Source organism: Thalassophryne amazonica, chromosome 2, assembly GCF_902500255.1.
Source record: "Thalassophryne amazonica chromosome 2, fThaAma1.1, whole genome shotgun sequence".
NCBI lineage: Eukaryota > Metazoa > Chordata > Actinopteri > Batrachoidiformes > Batrachoididae > Thalassophryne > Thalassophryne amazonica.
In genome coordinates, this window is record NC_047104.1 from 145,874,831 (window position 1) to 145,894,856 (window position 20,026).

The 20,026-nt window shown below is 40.9% G+C and overlaps 1 long non-coding RNA gene across 1 annotated transcript in view; it reads left to right on the forward strand.

Annotated features, from left to right (window-relative positions):
- The first annotated feature begins 835 nt into the window (after positions 1–835).
- Positions 836–20,026, forward strand: part of LOC117532259 — a 68,941-nt gene continuing 49,750 nt past the window's right edge. Inside the window, exons 1-2 of the long non-coding RNA XR_004566822.1 lie at positions 836–847; positions 1,143–1,242. This is a non-coding gene — a long non-coding RNA (uncharacterized LOC117532259). The remainder of the gene's footprint in view (positions 848–1,142; positions 1,243–20,026) is intronic.

Sequence of the window (20,026 nt, forward strand, 5' to 3'; positions counted from 1 at the left end):
TGCCTTATGAGAGGATCTTCTTGACATCCTTACAGCTCAGGGTAGTTTGACTCACTTGTTGTTGTTGACATATTAACTGCCTGCATTTTCTACAGGGTCACTACTGTGGATACAGTCAGATCCGCATTGGAATTTGGTCCACGTTTTACGCCAGATGGGTAGTTTAACTCACATATCTTAATAATTCTTGAAATTGGAAGCAAAAGTTTCTGATCTTACGTGTTTTACTTCATTTTTTCAACTGTAAACAAGGTTTAGTGGTTAGCACTAGTACCACGCAGCAAGAAGGTCACGGCATCACTTTCCGCTCTTTGTGTGGAGTTTGCATGTTCTCCTTGTATCTCTGTGGGTTTCCTCTCACAGTCAAAAACATCCTTATTTAGGGTCTTCTACTTTCTCTGCCCCTGACCAAGGCAGCATCTCTACATCTGGAGTTAGTACCAGGCTGGACTGTGGCTGTCCACTGCTCCTAGTGGTTGGATTGTGTCTAACTGTAATTACGATGGGTTAAATGCTGAGGACAAATTTTGTTGTGTATATGTACAATGACACGAAAAGCTCTATTGTGTTCTATTATTAAATACTGGACAAAGAATTATGTTTCTAAACTAATTCATTGGTTATTTTCCTCTGCCGTGTTTTTCATCTTCTGCTTCATGTCTTCAGCGATGTAAATGACCTATTTTCATAAATCAAACATACAGATAAACCGGTCTTATGCTGATTTGTGTTTAAACAAGTAACTTGGTTATGTACTTAGGGATGAGCCCTGATTATAAATACAAGACAGAGATCCAGCTGGTTTCCAGAAGCAGGGGAGAGAAGGAAAGAAAAGAGATTATCTGTGGTGAGTTCAATGCTTTTGGAAAACTAAAAATGTCTCCCTGCTTTCTCTGACAGAGAAATCTAAACAATTAGGAACTCATTTGTTGATTGTGCTGGGGACCAAACCCTGGTCCTCAGGGACGCACTCAGCTGAATATTTATATGTCCATCTCTTGATGTTCTGCTGAAAGGTGTTGCAGCTGTCTGTTAGCTTGTGGTAGAGCAGGAGAGATGGAAAATGTGCAGATCACATGGTCTCTGAGGACAAGGATGTGGAACCACTCGTTTGTAACCAACATTAACCATGTCATGTTCAGGTCATATTCATCAGAAGAGAATTGGGAGCCATGCGTGCTGTTGTGGTCGCCGCTGTCCTTTTTCTGGTGGTCCTGGTCTTGATGCCGGAGTCTGATGCGAGTAAGAACCAAACAGTCATAAATATTGCAGAAAACAGGAATAAACCCTAACAACATTCTTTTATGTGTGTGTGTGTGTGTGTGTATGTATTTAAGACATCACTGAATCTTTATTGAAACATCACTGTCAGACAATTCCAAACGTTCCGTGTAACAATGATGGATGGCGCAAGCTGGATGAGCATCGCTGTTTCAAGGTTTTCTCTTCCCCGGAACCCTTTGCCGTAGCTGAGGTGATTACAAAACTACATATCAGTACAATATGAAAAACACATTTCCACTTCTTTTTTTTCATTCACAGTGAAATGATTCATTAATAATGATTCAATTTGTTCCCTAATTTTCTCAGAATCACTGTACAGGCATGAGTGGACACTTGGTATCAATTCTTAGCAGTCAAGACCTTTCGCAAGTGAGTTGTGAGACTCTGAAAATTTCCAAAAAGAGAGAGTACTGGATTGGGGCCGTTAAACGTAATGTAAGTGGTCAACATTTATTTTACAATGAAATGTAAGTAGAGAACAAGCGTTGGATGTTAAACCCCAAAACATGAAACTCTTCTGTTTTTCCGCCGTCTGCTCGTTCATGTCACTGTTATTTTTCCAGCTCAGAGGACGGTTCATATGGATGAAATAAGGTTGTAGCTTGTTGTCTACCTTCCTGAGGTTAGAAACTAGTGTTGATTCTTTTTCTACAATGTTTATGTTTCTGTGAAGGCTCTCAGTTGTCCAGGTGGTTTACATAGTAGAGAAGCTTGAATCTTCGACTGGACTGGGTTGCTTGACGCAAGGAAGTTTCGCTTCTATTCGCAGAAGCTTCCTCAGCTAAATTTCTTGCTCTGGTAAGCCCCTTTCACATTGGTGTATTTGCAGAGCTGCTCATTGTAGCGTATTGTCTACGGTGAGTTGAGGAGCTCTACGCCTACTTTTAGCAGCTCTACGTTGAGTTTTTTTCTCCCTACGCAGCAGTATGTTAAGGGCTACGTGCGTAGGACGGAAGAAGCTAAACATGTTTAATTTTCTTCAGCGTAAGAAAGCGTAGAGCGCTGAACGCTGTTTTAAGCAGGTCTGCACAGCACAGCGTTACTGCATGCAAGTCTGTGCGACACTGCGCTCCTGTACACAACCAAAAACTGAGAGCGTGCATCCAGAGGAATCAGCTGAGAACATGATCACATGATCACACAGCCCATAGCACCTGTGTGTGATCAGAACATGGAATCGAACCTCAACTCAAAAATCCGGAAATACAACAGAAACAGCAGGTCGGTCGCTCACTCTCTCGCGCGCGCTCTCCCTCACTCTCACTCTGTCTCTCTCTCTCTCTCTCCCTCTGTCGTGGTTTCTCTCTCTCTGTGTCTGATCAAACCTGTGACTTTAAAATAAAAGCGCACTTGCTGAATGTCGGTGCGCTCATCAACCGCCCTGATCAATCAGGTCTGATCAAATCAGTGGACCTGATCGGAGCAACCGAAGGTTTAAAAGTTTAACGAGTCACAGCGTTTCATTCACGGCAGCCTTTAACACAGCTAGACTCAGCAGCATTTGTACACAATGAAAGTGATCCACCAAGACAAATAATAATATTAATAATAATAATAATGTTAAATGACTCTGTTTTTGAGCTGCACCACACCTGCAGTAGAGAACAGAGCGCACTTCAACAGAGGCAGAAAATAGCACTGAACTGGTTTAATAGCGGCATGGTACACGCGACTGTGTGCACACATTAAAAAGCGAACACATGCAGCTGCAAGTATGACTCTTGTAGAGAAGAACAAACAGAAGCCAGAAAAAGCTGGAGTTTTAAACCTAACCAGACCCCTCCTACTGAGAGGCAGATTGCTATTGGCAGTGACTAACAGTTGCTCTAATTAGCACCTATTGTGCTCTAGTTAGCCTCCTCCTAATGACAGGGCAGCTGTCCCTCCTAACAATGGGACTGAAGCCTCTCCTGATTCATGGTTTGGGGGTTCACAGTTGGATCACTGGAAGGTTGCAAAAAAGAAAAACCTGAAAAATGTCTGAACAATTAAAGATGTTGTGTGAATCATTGGCTCTTTTAGAACAAATTCATCTGGATTGATGGAAACCAAGCGATGACGTTCTCACACTGGACTTTGGATCTGTCAAACAACTTGGCCAAAAGGGAGGACTGCGTGGTGACTAACTATCATTGTAAGTTCAACAGAAATGGAGCAGTTTCTAACTTGAAAAGATTGAAAAATATGATTTTTTTTTTTTTTTATTGAAGTGGCTTTTCTGTATGTGAAGATAATCTTCAAGTGTAAAGACAGAATTTGAAGAAGTGATGGAAAATGTGCAAACACAACTGCCACAGTGATAATACAGCTGAAGTCATGTTGTCAGGTTTGGATTTGTGATGGTCTAAAACCTGTTAACACTATGATGCCAAAAAAAAAACAAAAAAAAAACCTGCCTAAAATCAGTTTTAGTCAGTTTAACATATCTAAAATTGGTAAAAATGGGCAAAAACTTGTTATACCCTTGGTCAAAACCTATCAAGTCTTGCTATGAACTCACATTTAAATGTCATGTGTTTTCTCCTTGTTTAATGTACTTCCTGTACATTAAATGCCGGTTATTTTATAATTGGTGACTAGTTTACAGGCTGTTCCTAATGTGGCAAAAAAAAGAAAAAGAAAAAAAAACAGAATCACAAACAAATTGCAGTGATCCTTCCATTTACTTTGACTTCTATTTTATTGTAGTCTGTTTGGACCAAGATTTTCCCTGTTGTCAATTTCATTTTATTTTACTAATGTATTTCCCTGCATTAAAGGCTTTCAACACATTCCAAAATCTTTTGGATGCAAAGCATTTATCACTGTAATTTTACCATTGTTTCTCACAATACTTAAGACATTTATTCTATGATAGATGGGACATTTGCAATCATACATTTTAACAGTAGAAGTCTCACTAATAATATTTCAAAAATTCAAGACTGTTTAAAGAGTTCTAATAAACATTTTTCATTTATTGCAATTATAGAGACATGGTTAAAGGAGGAACATGTGGATGCTGTCCCGCTTGAGAGATATGACTTTTTTGCAACAAACAGTATGACTAAAAGGGGAGGTGACGTGACACTTTATGTTAGATCTAGTTACCAACGTGAAATTATTCATGAAGCAATATTCACATCCCATCCAGTATTTGTTTGAGGATCATTGTTTTTTAAAGATTTAAGTCATGTTCTAACATGTTTCTTGACAATGTGGAGATGTTCCACCAATCACTGGTCCTCAAACACTCAGCCGTTCATGGACGCTGCTGTTGTACAAAATCATGATAACAGTCACATGTTGACATCACCTGTTTGATATCACATCTTTCTTTATTTGCCTTTATTTTCCTCCTTTTGCCTTTATTTTGCCTTTATTTTCCTCCTGTCCCCTGTCTTTTTGTGATGCGGAACAATTCTGAAATGCAGGAATGAACATTAACACACAAAACAAGAAATATCTTGTTTCCATACTGTCTGTCAGAAGTCAAAATGAATGTAATAATCACTGCTTTTTTCCTTTTTTTTCTTTTTTCTTTTTGCATTATCCATCTCTTCCTGTTTTCTGATTTTGTTTTGCAAAATCGTAGTGTTATCCTGTATAGTTCAGATTATAAATGAAACTAATGTTTTATGTTAAATATTTTACAGCTTGGGGAAGCTGGCATGACGTCCAATGCTTGAAGAGGAGACCCTTTATTTGTCAAAAAAGAATGTGATCATCAACTGATGAATTTCACCTTTCCGTCGGTGTCCACATGACAGCCTAATGACGCATTACCGTTTTTCACTGCAGGCAATATTATGCAAACATTTAAAAACTTTAAAGTAAACATGGTGGTGTGTGTGTGTGTGTGTGTGTGGGGGGGGGCTTCACATTGTTTCCTTTCAAAGATAAGATAAATCTTTGCAAAGCTTTTAAATTCCTGCAATAAACGTTCAGCATCAAAAAACACATTTTCATCATTGTTGTTGTCAGTGTGTATTTGTCCCAGTATTATGGTATTATTGACAAATTAAAAGCACAAGTGTGTTGTTATGCAGGATAAAGAAAGATTCAATCAAGACAGAAAAAAAGAGTATGTGGTTTCTGAAGGTTTTTATCCATTCATAAAATACCTTTTGAGAACTTCACTCACTTATCATCAACCATTTAGTCTAGTTATGGGTTGTGGGGAGAACTTTCCAAATGGAAATTAAGAAAAAAATAAACTTAAATGGAACTCTTAATTTTTATTAACCAATATGATACACAATACTGGGTTCACAAGAATGAGACAATATTAACACAACACTATTTTTAAGAACACCTCAATGATGAAATATGACATGAAAATAGACTTTCACTTCAATGAAAGTCACAAAATACAAAACTAATGCAGATGCAGTTTAATTTTAATCATCTTGTTAATCAAGGTCACTTCAGGTCTTTCTACAGTAGTGTTCAGAATAATAGTAGTGCTATGTGACTAAAAAGATGAATCCAGGTTTTGAGTATATTTCTTATTGTTACATGGGAAACGAGGTACCAGTAGATTCAATAGATTCTCACAAATCCAACAAGACCAAGCATTCATGATATGCACACTCTTAAAGCTATGAAATTGGGCTATTAGTAAAAAAAAGTAGAAAAGGGGGTGTTCATAATAATAGTAGCATCTGCTGTTGACGCTACAAACTCAAAACTATTATGTTCAAACTGCTTTTTTAGCAATCCTGTGAATCACTAAACTAGTATTTAGTTGTATAACCACAGTTTTTCATGATTTCTTCACATCTGTGAGGCATTAATTTTGTTGGTTTGGAACCAAGAATTTGCTCGATTACTAGTGTGCTTGGGGTCATTGTCTTGTTGAAACACCCATTTCAAGGGCATGTCCTCTTCAGCATAAGGCAACATGACCTCTGCAAGTATTTTGACATATCCAAACTGATCCATGATACCTGGTATGCGATATACGAGGTCTGTTAGAAAAGTATCCGACCTTTTTATTTTTTTCAAAATGGATTTGAATCACGTGTGCTTGCATGAGCAAACCTTGATTCTTCGTGCACATGCGTGAATTTTTTCACGCCTGTCGATTGCGTCATTTCCTGGTAAGCAGCCTTTGTGTGAGGTGTGTGTCGTGCGCTCTGCGTTTTTTCATTCCAAAGAAAAAGATGGAACGACTGGAGCAGCGCGACTGCATCAAATTTTGCCAGAAACTGGGCGACAGCCAGGTGGAAACCATTCGGATTATTCAGACGGCTTTCGGTGACGATCCTATGGGCATCACACAGATTAAGGAGCGGTACAACCGGTTTAAAGACGGCCGCACAACTTTGCCATGAAAAGAGTGGCAGCGAAATTCATGCAGATGGCTTCGGCATGAAGCTGCTGACGGAGCAAAAGTGCCACTGCGTTGAAGTCTCACAGGACATACTGGACTCCGAAAAATGATGCCAACCTCTTTCACCATTCGGAAGATTCAGACGGCTTTCGGTGGCTTTTCAGTCCTGTGACTATCCGAGAAATTGTGGAAGAGGTGGGCATGTCACAACAGTACGAGGATGAGAGAAAAATGAAGCATTAGTGGAATTAGAACAATGTGCACAGTTGCCACATCTGAAGAAACCTTTTGGTGGGCTGGAGGGCCAGGCAGTTGAGACGGGAATAATCATATCTGAATGAACAAGTTTATCATGAATATTTCGGGCACGCCTAAATATAAATTTGGGCGGTTCACCACAGATGTCTTTAAGTGTCAGATCACTCTTCAGAATGTGCCAATATTTATAAATTATGTTTTTTATTCTTCCCGTAAATGGAGTATAGCAGGTAGAAAAAAAACAATTTAGATGTTGAAGAAGATTTAGATTTTTTCTTAAGTAAAGAAGCACGGTCAGTATTTAGAGCTCTGTCTCATGCTTTACCAATATCAATTTTGCTATACCCATGTTGTTCCAACAGAGTTGCTCGATGAGCTGCTTTTGACATGAAGTCAGTCAGAATAATCCCTGTCCATGTTCTTTGAGATTTGTATGGCCTTGACTTGAGCACATATTGAGAAGATTTAATATTCGAGTCTTGACTATTGACATGTCTTCTGTTTGTTGTTCTCGGAGTACTTTTTTGTTTATACTTATGAAGTGCATTTGTGGATTCTGGCCTTCATAATTATCCTTTTCTCATTTCCCTTCATACTGAGGAACCTCAATAAAAGGAAACTGTTGGGACCCACTGCACGGACCCACAAAAGGGGGCGCAAAGGAACGGACAATGAATAAGCCAATAAGTAACAATTTAATGTTGTGACAACACACAACTAAATTCACACAAAATATAAATAGACAATTAACACCAGGTGACGTGTGGGCAGGCTCGAAGATAGAAGACCCCCGACGAGAGATGAGCCGCGTCCCACACGGCTTCCACCACCAACGGCCTGAAGAACACCAGAGCCGCCAAGTCCCGAGTCCCCAGGTGGCCTCTGTCTTCGGCTGTCGACCCTGGTACTGCTGGCAGAAACAAAGACAGGATGGATGAGTGTGAATTCGCACACTCAGTAATCCCACAGTCTGTACACAGTTAGGAGGGAGAACCTCCACCTCCAAGTAGGAACACACTAGCAGCTCCTGTTACCACTTATCTGATTGGAGTGTGAAGCGAAGCCGTCGCTGATCACACCAAACGCCAATCCCACAGATAAGGCAGACACCTCAGGATAATGGCTGCAAAAGAAGTTCAGATTATTACTCAATGATTTGAGTCAGCAGAGAAAATTACCTCTTCGGTAGTTGATTTCTCGGCGGGGAGGTGGAGTTGCAGTCCGGCTTATGTAGGTGGTGTGAATGAGTGACAGCTGGTGTGATGAGTGACAGCTGTCACTTCTTCTGGGTCTGGCGCCCTCTCGTGCTTGGAGCCCGCACTCCAAGCAGGGCGCCCTCTGGTGGTGGTGGGCCAGCAGTACCTCCTCTTCAGTGTCCCACATAACAGAAACAACTTGCATTTAGTATTGGTTATCCACTTAACATATCTTTGCAGAAAGTTACTGTTGATTGGCTGATTAGAGTGTGTTAAACTGCACTGTAATAGACAGCATGTGTAGGATGTCACTTGAATGTCTTTTTTAGCCCAATTATATGGTTATAAATATGATTTTAAAAAGTCTCAAATTATAGTCATAATTGTCATTTTGCTTGCCTCTACTGGTGGTTGGCTCTCACTGCGGTATTGTATCACTTCCTGTTCCGGAGCACAGCGGTGTTTTGCTGTATCTGTTAGCTGTTTAATCTGCGCAGTTAGATTGATCTAGTTATCTACATTACGATTTGTTTCCCAGTGTAATCTTTACGTGCCTTAACTAAAGCACTCCTTCTGCTGAATCACCTCTAAATTATTTACACATTATTTACTTTGCGTGTTTTTAGGAATCCGCTAGCTTAGCGTAGCTACTAGCTCTTAGCCGATTTAGCATGGCGGCTTCTCCTGTCTCTCCCGCACTTTTCTACTCTGGGTGTGAAATGTTTAGTTATTCCTCGGCCTCCTTTAGCAGTAACGGTACTTGTAATAAGTGTAGCTTATTTGTAGCTTTGGAGGCCAGGCTGGGCGAATTGGAGACTTGGCTCCGCACCGTGGAAAATTCTACAGCTAGCCAGGCCCCTGTAGTGGGTGCGGACCAAGGTAGCTTAGCCGCCGTTAGTTACCCCCTGGCAGATCCCGAGCAGCCGGGAAAGCAGGCTGACTGGGTGACTGTGAGGAGGAAGCGTAGCCCTAAACAGAAGCCCCGTGTACACCGCCAACCCGTTCACATCTCTAACCGTTTTTCCCCACTCGACGACACACCCGCCGAGGATCAAACTCTGGTTATTGGCGACTCTGTTTTGCGAAATGTGAAGTTAGCGACACCAGCAACCATAGTCAATTGTCTTCCGGGGGCCAGAGCAGGCGACATCGAAGGAAATTTGAAACTGCTGGCTAAGGCTAAGCGTAAATTTGGTAAGATTGTAATTCACGTCGGCAGTAATGACACCCGGTTACGCCAATCGGAGGTCACTAAAATTAACATAAAATCGGTGTGTAACTTTGCAAAAACAATGTTGGACTCTGTAGTTTTCTCTGGGCCCCTCCCCAATCAGACCGGGAGTGACATGTTTAGCCGCATGTTCTCCTTGAATTGCTGGCTGTCTGAGTGGTGTCCAAAAAATGAGGTGGGCTTCATAGATAATTGGCAAAGCTTCTGGGGAAAACCTGGTCTTGTTAGGAGAGACGGCATCCATCCCACTTTGGATGGAGCAGCTCTCATTTCTAGAAATCTGGCCAATTTTCTTAAATCCTCCAAACCGTGACTATCCAGGGTTGGGACCAGGAAGCAGAGTTGTAGTCTTACACACCTCTCTGCAGCTTCTCTCCCCCTGCCATCCCTACATTACCCCATCCCCGTAGAGACGGTGCCTGCTCCCAGACTACCAATAACCAGCAAAAATCTATTTAAGCATAAAAATTCAAAAAGAAAAAATAATATAGCACCTTCAACTGCACCACAGACTAAAACAGTTAAATGTGGTCTATTAAACATTAGGTCTCTCTCTTCTAAGTCCCTGTTGGTAAATGATATAACAATTGATCAACATATTGATTTATTCTGCCTTACAGAAACCTGGTTACAGCAGGATGAATATGTTAGTTTAAATGAGTCAACACCCCCGAGTCACACTAACTGTCAGAATGCTTGTAGCACGGGCCGGGGCAGAGGATTAGTAGCAATCTTCCATTCCAGCTTATTAATTAATCAAAAACCCAGACAGAGCTTTAATTCATTTGAAAGCTTGACTCTTAGTCTTGTCCATCCAAATTGGAAGTCCCAAAAACCAGTTTTATTTGTTATTATCTATCGTCCACCTGGTCGTTACTGTGAGTTTCTCTGTGAATTTTCAGACCTTTTGTCTGACTTAGTGCTTAGCTCAGATAAGATAATTATAGTGGGCGATTTTAACATCCACACAGATGCTGAGAATGACAGCCTCAACACTGCATTTAATCTATTATTAGACTCTATTCGCTTTGCTCAAAAAGTAAATGAGTCCACCCACCACTTTAATCATATCTTAGATCTTGTTCTGACTTATGGTATGGAAATAGAAGACTTAACAGTATTCCCTGAAAACTCCCTTCTGTCTGATCATTTCTTAATAACATTTACATTTACTCTGATGGACTACCCAGCAGTGGGGAATAAGTTTCGTTACACTAGAAGTCTTTCAGAAAGCGCTGTAACTAGGTTTAAGGATATGATTCCTTCTTTATGTTCTCTAATGCCATATACCAACACAGTGCAGAGTAGCTACCTAAACTCTGTAAGTGAGATAGAGTATCTCGTCAATAGTTTTACATCCTCATTGAAGACAACTTTGGATGCTGTAGCTCCTCTAAAAAAGAGAGCTTTAAATCAGAAGTGCCTGACTCCGTGGTATAACTCACAAACTCGTAGCTTAAAGCAGATAACCCGTAAGTTGGAGAGGAAATGGCGTCTCACTAATTTAGAAGATCTTCACTTAGCCTGGAAAAAGAGTCTGTTGCTCTATAAAAAAGCCCTCCATAAAGCTAGGACATCTTTCTACTCATCACTAATTGAAGAAAATAAGAACAACCCCAGGTTTCTTTCAGCACTGTAGCCAGGCTGACAAAGAGTCAGAGCTCTATTGAGCTGAGTATTCCATTAACTTTAACTAGTAATGACTTCATGACTTTCTCTGCTAACAAAATTTTAACTATTAGAGAAAAAATTACTCATAACCATCCCAAAGACGTATCGTTATCTTTGGCTGCTTTCAGTGATGCCGGTATTTGGTTAGACTCTTTCTCTCCGATTGTTCTGTCTGAGTTATTTTCATTAGTTACTTCATCCAAACCATCAACATGTTTATTAGACCCCATTCCTACCAGGCTGCTCAAGGAAGCCCTACCATTATTTAATGCTTCGATCTTAAAAATGATCAATCTATCTTTGTTAGTTGGCTATGTACCACAGGCTTTTAAGGTGGCAGTAATTAAACCATTACTTAAAAAGCCATCACTTGACCCAGCTATCTTAGCTAATTATAGGCCAATCTCCAACCTTCCTTTTCTCTCAAAAATTCTTGAAAGGGTAGTTGTAAAACAGCTAACTGATCATCTGCAGAGGAATGGTCTATTTGAAGAGTTTCAGTCAGGTTTTAGAATTCATCATAGTACAGAAACAGCATTAGTGAAGGTTACAAATGATCTTCTTATGGCCTCAGACAGTGGACTCATCTCTGTGCTTGTTCTGTTAGACCTCAGTGCTGCTTTTGATACTGTTGACCATAAAATTTTATTACAGAGATTACAGCATGCCATAGGTATTAAAGGCACTGCGCTGCGGTGGTTTGAATCATATTTGTCTAATAGATTACAATTTGTTCATGTAAATGGGGAATCTTCTTCACAGACTAAAGTTAATTATGGAGTTCCACAAGGTTCTGTGCTAGGACCAATTTTATTCACTTTATACATGCTTCCTTTAGGCAGTATTATTAGACGGTATTGCTTAAATTTTCATTGTTACGCAGATGATACCCAGCTTTATCTATCCATGAAGCCAGAGGACACACACCAATTAGCTAATCTGCAGGATTGTCTTACAGACATAAAGACATGGATGACCTCTAATTTCCTGCTTTTAAACTCAGCTAAAACTGAAGTTATTGTACTTGGCCCCACAAATCTTAGAAACATGGTGTCTAACCAGATCCTTACTCTGGATGGCATTACCCTGACCTCGAGTAATACTGTGAGAAATCTTGGAGTCATTTTTGATCAGGATATGTCATTCAAAGCGCATATTAAACAAATATGTAGGACTGCTTTTTTGCATTTACGCAATATCTCTAAAATCAGAAAGGTCTTGTCTCAGAGTGATGCTGAAAAACTAATTCATGCATTTATTTCCTCTAGGCTGGACTATTGTAATTCATTATTATCAGGTTGTCCTAAAAGTTCCCTAAAAAGCCTTCAGTTAATTCAAAATGCTGCAGCTAGAGTACTGACGGGGACTAGAAGGAGAGAGCATATCTAACCCATATTGGCCTCTCTTCATTGGCTTCCTGTTAATTCTAGAATAGAATTTATTCTAGAATTAATTCTTCTTCTTACTTATAAGGTTTTGAATAATCAGGTCCCATCTTATCTTAGGGACCTCGTAGTACCATATCACCCCAATAGAGCGCTTCGCTCTCAGACTGCAGGCTTACTTGTAGTTCCTAGGGTTTGTAAGAGTAGAATGGGAGGCAGAGCCTTCAGCTTTCAGGCTCCTCTCCTGTGGAACCAGCTCCCAATTCAGATCAGGGAGACAGACACCCTCTCTACTTTTACGATTAGGCTTAAAACTTTCCTTTTTGTTAAAGCTTATAGTTAGGGCTGGATCAGGTGACCCTGAACCATCCCTTAGTTATGCTGCTATAGACTTAGATGGCTGGGGGGTTCCCATGATGCACTGAGTTTTTTTGCTCTGTATGCACCACTCTGCATTTAATCATTAGTGATCGATCTCTGCTCCCCTCCACAGCATGTCTTTTTCCTGGTTCTCTCCCTCAGCCCCAACCAGTCCCAGCAGAAGACTGCCCCTCCCTGAGCCTGGTTCTGCTGGAGGTTTCTTCCTGTTAAAAGGGAGTCTTTCCTTCCCACTGTAGCCAAGTGCTTGCTCACAGGGGGTCGTTTTGACCATTGGGGTTTTACATAATTATTGTATGGCTGTTGTGTGGGCCGCTGAAGAGGAGGTACTGCTGGCCCACCACCACCAGAGGGCACCCTGCCTGGAGTGCGGGCTCCAGGCACCAGAGGGCGCTGCCGCCTCACAGGAGCAGCCAGAGTGACAGCTGCCGCTCATCATCTTTGACAGCTGTCACCATTCGTCAGATCAGTGTCGGTATATCAGCCAGACGACATCTCCACCTCTTTGCCGAGATATCGTTCGACCCAGAAGGTAACATATCCAGCCAGCGAATTATTCTTTGACTAGAAAATACTTTTTGCCTTTGTACAGAGAGAAGAACAGCAGGAGATTGCTATACGGATAAGTACTTACATTCCTGCAGTGTTTTTCCTGACTAGAGGTGGAGGTGGTGTTTCACCCCACGAAACTTGTCCATCCAAATTGGAAGTCCCAAAAACCAGTTTTATTTGTTATTATCTATCGTCCACCTGGTCGTTACTGTGAGTTTCTCTGTGAATTTTCAGACCTTTTGTCTGACTTAGTGCTTAGCTCAGATAAGATTATAGTGGGCGATTTTAACATCCACACAGATGCTGAGAATGACAGCCTCAACACTGCATTTAATCTATTATTAGACTCTATTCGCTTTGCTCAAAAAGTAAATGAGTCCACCCACCACTTTAATCATATCTTAGATCTTGTTCTGACTTATGGTATGGAAATAGAAGACTTAACAGTATTCCCTGAAAACTCCCTTCTGTCTGATCATTTCTTAATAACATTTACATTTACTCTGATGGACTACCCAGCAGTGGGGAATAAGTTTCGTTACACTAGAAGTCTTTCAGAAAGCGCTGTAACTAGGTTTAAGGATATGATTCCTTCTTTATGTTCTCTAATGCCATATACCAACACAGTGCAGAGTAGCTACCTAAACTCTGTAAGTGAGATAGAGTATCTCGTCAATAGTTTTACATCCTCATTGAAGACAACTTTGGATGCTGTAGCTCCTCTAAAAAAGAGAGCTTTAAATCAGAAGTGCCTGACTCCGTGGTATAACTCACAAACTCGTAGCTTAAAGCAGATAACCCGTAAGTTGGAGAGGAAATGGCGTCTCACTAATTTAGAAGATCTTCACTTAGCCTGGAAAAAGAGTCTGTTGCTCTATAAAAAAGCCCTCCGTAAAGCTAGGACATCTTTCTACTCATCACTAATTGAAGAAAATAAGAACAACCCCAGGTTTCTTTTCAGCACTGTAGCCAGGCTGACAAAGAGTCAGAGCTCTATTGAGCTGAGTATTCCATTAACTTTAACTAGTAATGACTTCATGACTTTCTCTGCTAACAAAATTTTAACTATTAGAGAAAAAATTACTCATAACCATCCCAAAGACGTATCGTTATCTTTGGCTGCTTTCAGTGATGCCGGTATTTGGTTAGACTCTTTCTCTCCGATTGTTCTGTCTGAGTTATTTTCATTAGTTACTTCATCCAAACCATCAACATGTTTATTAGACCCCATTCCTACCAGGCTGCTCAAGGAAGCCCTACCATTATTTAATGCTTCGATCTTAAAAATGATCAATCTATCTTTGTTAGTTGGCTATGTACCACAGGCTTTTAAGGTGGCAGTAATTAAACCATTACTTAAAAAGCCATCACTTGACCCAGCTATCTTAGCTAATTATAGGCCAATCTCCAACCTTCCTTTTCTCTCAAAAATTCTTGAAAGGGTAGTTGTAAAACAGCTAACTGATCATCTGCAGAGGAATGGTCTATTTGAAGAGTTTCAGTCAGGTTTTAGAATTCATCATAGTACAGAAACAGCATTAGTGAAGGTTACAAATGATCTTCTTATGGCCTCAGACAGTGGACTCATCTCTGTGCTTGTTCTGTTAGACCTCAGTGCTGCTTTTGATACTGTTGACCATAAAATTTTATTACAGAGATTACAGCATGCCATAGGTATTAAAGGCACTGCGCTGCGGTGGTTTGAATCATATTTGTCTAATAGATTACAATTTGTTCATGTAAATAGGGAATCTTCTTCACAGACTAAAGTTAATTATGGAGTTCCACAAGGTTCTGTGCTAGGACCAATTTTATTCACTTTATACATGCTTCCCTTAGGCAGTATTATTAGACGGTATTGCTTAAATTTTCATTGTTACGCAGATGATACCCAGCTTTATCTATCCATGAAGCCAGAGGACACACACCAATTAGCTAATCTGCAGGATTGTCTTACAGACATAAAGACATGGATGACCTCTAATTTCCTGCTTTTAAACTCAGCTAAAACTGAAGTTATTGTACTTGGCCCCACAAATCTTAGAAACATGGTGTCTAACCAGATCCTTACTCTGGATGGCATTACCCTGACCTCTAGTAATACTGTGAGAAATCTTGGAGTCATTTTTGATCAGGATATGTCATTCAAAGCGCATATTAAACAAATATGTAGGACTGCTTTTTTGCATTTACGCAATATCTCTAAAATCAGAAAGGTCTTGTCTCAGAGTGATGCTGAAAAACTAATTCATGCATTTATTTCCTCTAGGCTGGACTATTGTAATTCATTATTATCAGGTTGTCCTAAAAGTTCCCTAAAAAGCCTTCAGTTAATTCAAAATGCTGCAGCTAGAGTACTGACGGGGACTAAAAGGAGAGAGCATATCTAACCCATATTGGCCTCTCTTCATTGGCTTCCTGTTAATTCTAGAATAGAATTTATTCTAGAATTAATTCTTCTTCTTACTTATAAGGTTTTGAATAATCAGGTCCCATCTTATCTTAGGGACCTCGTAGTACCATATCACCCCAATAGAGCGCTTCGCTCTCAGACTGCAGGCTTACTTGTAGTTCCTAGGGTTTGTAAGAGTAGAATGGGAGGCAGAGCCTTCAGCTTTCAGGCTCCTCTCCTGTGGAACCAGCTCCCAATTCAGATCAGGGAGACAGACACCCTCTCTACTTTTACGATTAGGCTTAAAACTTTCCTTTTTGCTAAAGCTTATAGTTAGGGCTGGATCAGGTGACCCTGAACCATCCCTTAGTTATGCTGCTATAGACTTAGATGGCTGGGGGGTTCCCATGATGCACTGAGTTTTTTTGCTCTGTATGCACCACTCTGCATTTAATCATTAGTGATCGATCTCTGCTCCCCTCCACAGCATGTCTTTTTCCTGGTTCTCTCCCTCAGCCCCAACCAGTCCCAGCAGAAGACTGCCCCTCCCTGAGCCTGGTTCTGCTGGAGGTTTCTTCCTGTTAAAAGGGAGTCTTTCCTTCCCACTGTAGCCAAGTGCTTGCTCACAGGGGGTCGTTTTGACCATTGGGGTTTTACATAATTATTGTATGGCTGTTGTGTGGGCCGCTGAAGAGGAGGTACTGCTGGCCCACCACCACCAGAGGGCACCCTGCCTGGAGTGCGGGCTCCAGGCACCAGAGGGCGCTGCCGCCTCACAGGAGCAGCCAGAGTGACAGCTGCCGCTCATCATCTTTGACAGCTGTCACCATTCGTCAGATCAGTGTCGGTATATCAGCCAGACGACATCTCCACCTCTTTGCCGAGATATCGTTCGACCCAGAAGGTAACATATCCAGCCAGCGAATTATTCTTTGACTAGAAAATACTTTTTGCCTTTGTACAGAGAGAAGAACAGCAGGAGATTGCTATACGGATAAGTACTTACATTCCTGCAGTGTTTTTCCTGACTAGAGGTGGAGGTGGTGTTTCACCCCACGTGTTGCTGGGTGCAGACGCACCCACATCTGACTGTTTCTGTTCCTCGCCAGCAGTACCGGATCTGACAAGCGGAGGCAGTGGCCACCTGGAGTTCGGGACTTGGCGGCTCCAGTATTCCCGGGGTTCGGTGGCGGAGGAAATCGTGTGGTTCCGGTTCGGCTTGGACGGACGTCTCCTACCTTCGAGCCTGCCCACACGACACCGTTGTGATTGACTTATCGCTACAATTATTATTATTGGTTGTGATTGTTGTGCTTGTTTCACAACAGTAAAGTGTTGATATTTGACTTCCTCCATTGTCCGTTCATTTACGCCCCCTGTTGTGGGTCCGTGTCCCTACACTTTCACAACAATGGCCTTGCCTTACAATATAAAGCGCCTTGGGGCAACTGTTTGTTGTGATTTGGCGCTATATAAAAAAATTGATTGATTGATTGATTTTGAAACTATAGCCCAAGCTCTAATAATTTTGATAGACTGTTGAATGTAAAATTAGCAAAACTATATATATATATATATATATATATATATATACATACACAAACATAGGTATTTTTTTTCTTTATTCTAGATAAAAAATGCACCATCCCTGAATGAGCTGTGGGTTCTCTCTGAAAAACACTCCAGCTCACTCCAGACTGCAGTCGATTCATGAGAACACGGGAGGATAAGAACAATGTCGAGGCTGAAAACATTCAGTGGTACTTGGTTGACCAAAACCATCTTTCCATCCAGAGGTATAACATTCTGACTATTCTGTGCCAATTTAACATCTTTTTTATTAGTTTTTTACATTAGTTACTTTTGTTTACTAATGAACTTCTTTTGTTTTCAAGATCCACTCCACCTCCCAATAAAACAAATGTTATAAATGTAAGAGCTTTTTCGGGGATGGTGGGGGGCATCTGTTTTATATTAGGATAATTGTCTTAAGCCCCCCGTCACACATAGCAAGTGTTCTGAACGATGTGTGTGTGTATTATCTGGCTAGTTACAGCTGGTATATTCCTGTCCTCGGTAAGAACGTACAGTGCAACAGATGAGAGAATATTTAGAACAGAATCCTGCAAATGGTGATAAAAGCATCAAATTCGGCACAAATACTCTTCAGACAATCCTCTTTTGAAAAAAACGATTGGCCACTTGAATTTTCAGTTGGCGTTCAGGTAGTGGTCAATTGAAGAATTACATTAATTCATTCATTCATTCATCTTCTACCACTTAGTCCAATTAAGGGTCGCGGGGGGCTGCAGCCTATCCCAGCAGTCATAGAGCACGAGACAAACAAACACAGACACACCCACACACACACCTACGGACAATTTTAAAGATTCCAATCCACCTAACCCACATGTCTTTGGATGTGGGAGGAAACTGGAGCACCCAGAGGAAACCCACGCAAACACGGGGAGAACATGCAAACTCCACACAGAAAGGCCACGGGAACTGAACCCACAACCTTCTCGCTGTGAGGCAACAGTGCTAAACACTAAGCCACCGTGCTGCCCTGAAGAATTACACAGGAGTCAAAATTAAAAGATGCTCCAATCATATTGAAACCTATGCCACATTACTTGCCTGATCATAAAGATTCCAAAAAGGTATGGTTTGGATGGTCTGTAACTGAATTCTATGGAGTTACGGGATAAAAACAGCAAGAATGGTGACAAAGGTCAATGTCGGTTTGTACAGGGGTCAAAAGTTAAAGTTGCTCCAATTTTGTTAAATGATCAGGCAAGTAATGTGGCATAGGTTTCAATATGATTGGAGAATCTTTTAATTTTGATCTCTGTGTAATTCTTCAGTTGACCCCTACCTGACCCCCGATTGAAAAGTCAAGTGGCCAATCGTTTTTTTCAAAAGAGGAGTGTATAAGGAATTTCTGCTGAATTTGATGCTTTAACAACGTATAAACAACGTAACTCTGGACACCACTATGGTTGGATTATCACATGGGATTTTTTATTTTTGGGTGAAAGGATTGTAACTGCAGGCTGCTGTCCTGGCTCCATGTCCGCACTGTGAAACAGTCCTGGACCATTGTTGGAGGTGAGATTCATGTTTCTTAATGCTGTCACTAGAGCCCGACCGATATATCGGCTGGCTGATAGTATCGGCCGATATAAGCCCTTTTCAAAGTACTCACTATTGGCTGAAATTTTGCCGATAGAACGCCGATAATTTCTCATAAACAGAACAGTTACTGAAATAATGTTTGTCGGCAATGTAAAATGTCATTGCACCATTTGTCCAGTAGATTGAGCTCTGACTCCATTCAACTGAGAGCTGCTTAAACCCCTGCTTAAATGTGTTCATCACAGCCCCGGTAGCTCGCCGTCACACTGCACTGATCGGCTGACAAAAGCATACAAGTAAGTTTATAAGGATGTTGTTTGTAATAACGTTGCGATTACATTCACCCCACATTTCTCCTGTTTTATAAATGACATCCACCTCAATTTTGTCAAAATTAAACAGGTAATTTCTAACTCTGTTACACAACGTGTCACACTCACCTGCTGACAAAAATAAAATAGCTAATATGTCAAGACGCCTCAAAATTTCCCACAGTTGCAGCCAACTTGTAAATAGAAGAAGACTTGGGGCCTTTAATTTCATTGAACATACAATGAAATTTGTCCTTTGCATTTAACCCTTTCTAATTACATTTTGACACAATCCAATGAGGAGCACCAGGGGTGGGCATCGAGGGCCGAGACACTGCAGGTTTTCCATGTAACCAATCACCTCAGCAGGTGGGTTGCTGATGAGCTTCTGCTCTGAACATAAACACCTGGTTGTCAATGAAATCACCTGCTGAGACACCTGATCATTAATGAAATCACCTGGTGAGGCGATTGGTTGCACGGAAAACCTGCAGTGTCTCGGCCCTTTATGGCACATGATTGCCCACCCCTGAGTTAGACCCACAGCCAGGACCTGTTCATTTGCTTCAAGTGACAATTTCAATTTAATTTCAATTTAATTAGCTTATAATGTGCCAAATCACAGCAAATCTGTCTCAAGGCACCTTACATAAAACAATTCAACATAAAACTTAAATAAATAATTTAAAAAATGAATAAAAAAATTTCAAATACATGATTAAAAACAGAAGTAAAAGAATAAAACAGATTAAAAAAAATAAAAACTATTCATAAGAAAGAGAGTAAGTCTTGACTTAAAAATGTCCACGGACTCCGACTGTCTCACGGTCACAGGAAGATTGTTCCACAGGGTGGGTGCATGATGCGAAAAGGCTCTTTGACTTGCTGACTTCTTCTTCACCCTGGGAACACAGAGAAG